The sequence below is a fragment of the Lolium perenne genome, chromosome 5, assembly GCF_019359855.2.
Source record: "Lolium perenne isolate Kyuss_39 chromosome 5, Kyuss_2.0, whole genome shotgun sequence".
In the NCBI taxonomy this organism is placed as follows: Eukaryota; Viridiplantae; Streptophyta; class Magnoliopsida; order Poales; family Poaceae; genus Lolium; species Lolium perenne.
This window is the reverse complement of record NC_067248.2, coordinates 27,700,705-27,706,704: the sequence shown is the minus strand read 5'-3', so window position 1 is coordinate 27,706,704 and position 6,000 is coordinate 27,700,705. Positions and strand designations below refer to the sequence as shown.

General features: G+C 42.9%; 1 pseudogene; it reads right to left on the bottom strand.

Moving 5' to 3' along the window:
- Nucleotides 1–734: 734 nt before the first annotated feature.
- The window catches only part of LOC127303135 (disease resistance protein RGA5-like), a 106,962-nt pseudogene continuing 101,696 nt past the window's right edge, over nt 735–6,000 (bottom strand).

Genomic DNA, 6,000 nt, shown 5'->3' with positions numbered 1-6,000 from the left:
TGTGTGTGCCTGACTTGGAACTTGGGTTTTGGCATGCTCAGCTCGGCAGAGTTGATATTATCTTCTCCATTTCCTCATTATTTCAATAACCTACCAAGTGGCTTTGCCACTTGGCCTAATCCTTGTTTTATTTTGATGTTTTTGTTTCCAGGGATGAATGAGATGATCAAGTGAAGATCAATCAAGTGGTGATCAAGCAAATCATGAAGATTTACTTTTGTAGTTTAGAATTCTATCAATACTTGTAATTCTTTTATTTTCCTTTTTATTTATTCATTTCTGTAATGAGTTGTAATATTTATAATTCCATTTGGATATTGTAAATGACAATGTATTATGTGTGTGAATCAATAGAGCCCAAGGTTTTCTCTATTGAGCTTTAATTATATATTCTATTGTTTTGTATGCTTATTTGTTCAATTTTTTTTGAATTATCCTTATTTGAATTATAATATTCTTGATTGATGTTTGAATTTGAAATTCAAACATAACTTGTTTGAACTCAATCATGCAACTTAAGTTGAGAAAGGAATTTTTCCCCCTCTCTTCTCAAAAACCCTAATTGAGTTTAGTTAGGTCCAAGTCTATCGCACTCTCGAAACCCTAATCCTATATGGTGTCGAGAGAGAAACTTGTCCCCCTTTGATGAAGTTTTTTTTTATAAAAGCGCGAAATTTCCCTAGATTTTACAATGCAATGCACATCCCTTCCTAAATTCTACCCCTCGATCATCTCTAAACCTGGGATATTACAGTATGCCACTCAAAATGTCCTCTGAGCTCTTGATACACTTGGTTTGCAAGAGTTGTCTTTCCCGTTCCACCAGATCCAACAATGGAGACGATCTTCAATTTCTATTCTTTTGATACACATCCATCATCTTCCATCAACATTTTTATTATCTCATCCTTAGTGATAAGGGGTGGCCCGATCTTCTCAGTAAGCGAAGGTGGATGTGATTAACACGCGATGAACACAGCGGAGATAACTTGATGATAACTTGTATGACGCAATGAGATCTCTCGATTGGTCTCTTGTCAACACCCGGATTTTTAAGTCCGGATGCCTATTATGTCACACATCGCAATCCCAGGAATATTGTTGTTGCGAGGCATAATAGTTAAGTATCACAGTCATCATTCATTACAACCCATAATGTCTTACAATTTGGAATCACATGATCCATATTACACAAATAGTTGATCTATTGATCAACGAACAAACACAAGTTCATAGCGGAAGCGTAAAGATAAATGGACTCTATAGTCCACAGGCCAACACTTGACGTTAGTAGACTCCTAGTTGTGGTAGACGTCCTGCTGACCGTCCTCCTCGTACTGCTGCTCCTCTTCATAGTCTGGCCATTTGAATAGCCAGGGACACAGCCGTGAGTACTTTAAGTACTCGCAAACTTAATACTAGTGTAAGTGCTAGCAATTCTAGTAAGGGGGTGCTAAGCTCTAGTTTCTTTGCATAAAGCCAGTTTTAGTTCACAATTATTTGCTAAAGATTTATTCAAGTGCTAACTAACTCAGGTGGGAACATTAGTGTCATTCCCACAACTTGGTTGTGATTCAAAAACAAGTCACCATTCATTTCATCAATATTTTCAAGATCTAACACTGGAAACTGTATGGCCTTTCCAACCGTCCGTAACCGTGGACACGACTATTCGAATAGGTTTACACTCTGCAGAGGTTGCACACTTGTGCCACAACATTTGATTTTATCCGTCGGGATAACCCCGAATCATCGTAACACAGTACGCGGATCATCAACCATAACCTTTCATTTACTAACCCTAGTATGAGCACCTCTCCCCATGAGCTTGGCCTCCCAGTGAAGACCAACTGTCAACCTAGGAACTGCACAGGGCTTGGCCGTACAATTCACTTCAATTCACATCATTTCTCAACAACGGAGGCAGCCTCGGCATAACCCCTATGATGTGTGTTCAGAGGGAACCCATACTAAGATACATAAACTTCTAGTTAAGCCCTTACCCATAATCAGGTATTGTGGGGGTACTCAAGAATTGGAAAGGTATCGCATCCAAACCAATATTAGTTTTTAATCAAAAATCACTACCTTCTCTTGGTCATATTCACCTTCAAAACTCATTTCATAGTTTTCACCATTATCATTTCACCACACATGTTCCCATCTAGAGTAGTCATTTTTAATTTAGCACTAGCATCTAGGTATGAGGGGTGCTAATTACTTTGCTTTGCTTCTAGGCTAACTTTGATACTCTTGTACAAATCCAATATTAACCAAGTGAATCATGAATCAAAAAGTACTTTGAGAAAACAAAGGTAAATAAAGCTTGGAAATAAAACTGGGAAGTAGGCTCACGAACATAAAGTAAATGGGTAATGCCTTGCTCATGGTGAGCTTTGCACTTTGCAAGAGTATTATCTTGCCTTGGTTGGGGAATTGGTCAAAGTGGTGTTCTTCTCCTTGGAAGTAGACCTCCTCCTCCTCTTGATACTCCTCGGTACTAGCGTCTAAAATACGAATACGGGGTACACAATCATCATACCAAACTTATTTACTAAACTAAGCACACACATGATTTACACAACTTAAACTAGCATCACACATTACTATTAAGTTGGTGGATGTGTTTTTCTTATTTAAGAAAAATAATTTCCTCTCATACTAACTTGGGTGTTATTTTTATTTATTTAGAGAAATAATTTCCTCTCATTATCTTATTAAGATTTAATTTTTCTCATGAATAATATATGACCTAGGTTGACCAAAGTCAACCTCTTCATACTTATCATTTAAGAAAATGATTTAAATGAGGTGTAGCACGTCATACAATTTAATCCTAGCATGGTAAAGATTTAATATCATCAACAGTTCATAGGAGGCCTATATGACCAGAGTCTCTACACCCAATTTGAATTGTTGGTGACAAGATTTAAATGAGAGAAAAACTCCCATATGATTTATTAATAGTTTTGGACAATATCTTTGACTAGAAATAGCCATATAGCCCTTTAATTAAACTAGGCCATGATCATTCAAAGTAAGCATGGCATAGTTTTGCAAAAACAATTAGTACAAGTGTAATGTGATTTGTACGAGTTGGAATTAACTTAAAAGAATTTGTGGTTGATTTTTAATAATTTTTCTAAGGCAGAAAAGTCCCTGCCTTGTTTATTTTCCTACTTTAATTCTATAATAGATCTAGGGTTCAATCCAGTGGCATTGTGTAGATAAAATCCTAAGCTTTCCAAATATATAAAATTTGTAAAATTTGGTTTGGTGGATTTTATCTTGTTTAATTTTGAAAACAGCATCAGAGAGGAATTAACTTAATTCGAAAATTCATTTTTGAATTTGTGGGCTTAGGCGGGAAGAGCGATTGGGCTGCACAGGGGAAAAGAAGTGGGCCGGCCCAATACTGCGTCTAGCGCAGCGGGCCGCCTGACGTGCGGGTGCCACGCGTCAGTGGGAGTTGGCCAGCGAAACGGTACGAGAAAAGAGGGCCGTGCGATTAGGCGACGGATCGACGGCCCAGAGGAGTCGTCGTCTCTGGCGAGATGTGCACTTACGGGCGGCGGCAGTAGGGGGTCGGAGCGGCCGTCGGAGCTCCGGCGAGCGTCGGAGTGGTGCACCGCGATGTTGTCGAAGACGAGGAACCCCCTGGTAGCAGCGGCGTTTCCTGGGGCGGCCTCCTTCTCCGGCGAGCTCCGTGTACTGGCGGCGGCGATGATCTTGATATTGGGGCAGGGGTGTGGCTAATCGGGTAAATTGAGAGGTCGAGGAGGGGCTGGGTGAGGAGAGGAAGTGATCGATGAGCTCAATTCGAGTGGAGGAGTCCTCCTTTTATAGCAGAGGGAGGTGGCCGTGGAGCTCAAATGAGGTCAGCCATGGCGTCGGCGGTAGGGGGTTGCAGGGGCACTGGCGATGATGCTCGCTTGCAGGCGACGTCCTTGCGGTGCTGTAGCGCGTGATTGTGGGGAAAACGAGGCACGGACGCGACGGTGAGCTTGACGGGAGCGCGCAGGCCATGGCGGACGGTCGTGGACGCGATCGTCATCTGCGGCGTTCCCGCGGGCTAGGGGCCATGTCTAGGCGCTTCAGGGTGGCGTCGTGCATCGACTGGCGCTGAGAGAGAGGGCTGAGGTGATGCGAGTGAGCGAGGGTCGTCACGCTCTGGCACGTCCAGGGCGCTCGTCGTGCGCGCACTGGCGCGTTCGTGTGCACGCCTGGGCGCGTCTGGCCACGTCGATGCTGGCGTGTGCAGGCGTCGTGGTGACCAAGGGGAGGCACGGGCTGGCTCAGGAGAGTACAGGGAGCGTCCAAGACATCACAGTGCAGAGCTGAGGCGAGAGGGGAGAGAGATGGCAAGTGGTGGCCATGCCATGCCACGGCATGGTCATGCCATTGTCATTGTGAGCAAGCAGGGATGGTGGCAAGTGGTGGCACTGGTGCTGGGAGGTGAGTGGAGGTTCCAGTGCTGTAGAGGTGAGCCAGGGTTGGACCAAGTCTTCTCCATTTTCCAGCATGGGCACAATTCTCCACCCTGCCTGCAAGGTGTTTGGTCTAATGCCCGCAAGAAAAATAATTTGGAATTTTGAAAAGATTTTTGGTGGAGTGTCATCATATATTAAATGGAGTATATTGGTGGTGGTGGGGATCAAAATGGAATTGAAATGCAAAAACCCATTTGTCATATGATCTTAAATCTGATTCAAAGTCTCCACTTGGCTTGCTTCTAATTTGAAATTGAGACCAAGTTTGGGGGTGTGGTTTTGAGCAAAGTTGTTCTCCTTGATGTTGTCTTGGATGAGGTGCAAAGAGTTGGTCAAGTGTAGAGGTGAAATCTCAAAAACCAGGGGCTCAAAGTGGGTATCATGCTGAAATTGTCACATATGACCATAATCACATGTGAGCTCAAATTTGATTCAAATTTGATTTGAATTGAGTTTGATTGTTTCCAAAAGTGTTAAAAAGTGTTTAGTATCCATTTACACCAAATGGTGCAAACCAAAATGTTCTAGATTAAGGATTTGTGAAAATGGCCTAAGCCATATGTGTGTGTTGAAATGGATTTTTATATTTTCTTTTCTCTTTTCTTTTTCTTTGTATTTGGATGATCAAGAGATCATGGTGAGTGTTTTTAGAGCAAAGGTAAACACATAAGAAAGTATCATGGCAATTGCACACTCACATAATTAATAAGGTGATCTACATGCATAGTCCTATATGATGAGAAAAAGTTTTTGTTGACTCTCATTTTTGGATTCTTGGAATCTCTCTCTTGTTTCTTTTATTGAAAACTTGGGATGTTACAAACCCTTCCCCCTTACAAAAGATCTCGTCCCGAGATCGAGAGAAAACTAGGTATTAAAGAGATCTGGGTATTCCTTCTTCATATCTTCTTCGCGTTCCCAAGTGGCTTCTTCTTCGGTGTGATTGCTCCACTGAATCTTCAAAAACTTGATACTCCTGGTGTGGGTGGTTCTGTATGCTTCTTCCAGGATGCGAATAGGCACTTCGCGGTACGTCAAGTCCGTGTTGATATCCACCGAACGGTGATCTATATTCTTGAATACTTCAGTCTTCTCCGGTACTTCCAAGCACTTCCGGAGCAGTGAGATGTGAAACACATTGTGTACAGCCGCCATTTCTTCTGGTAGTTCCAGTTGATAAGACACTTCTCCTTGGCAACTCAGAACTTTGAAGGGTCCAACATATCGGGGCGCGAGCTTTCCTTTCAGCTGGAATCTCTGCATTCCTTTGAGGGGTGACACTTTGAGGTAAACAAAATCTCCAATCTCGAAGGTCATCTCTCGGCGTCTCTTGTCGGCGTAGCTCTTCTGTCTTGATTGCGTAGTCTTGAGGTACTCGCGGATCTTGTGCACCTTCTCTTCGGCTTCTCGAAGAACATCTGGTCCAAAGACTTGGCTTTCTCCGACTTCTGACCAGTTCAGAGGGGTACGGCACTTCCTTCCGTACAGGGCTTCAAAGGGGGCCATCTGT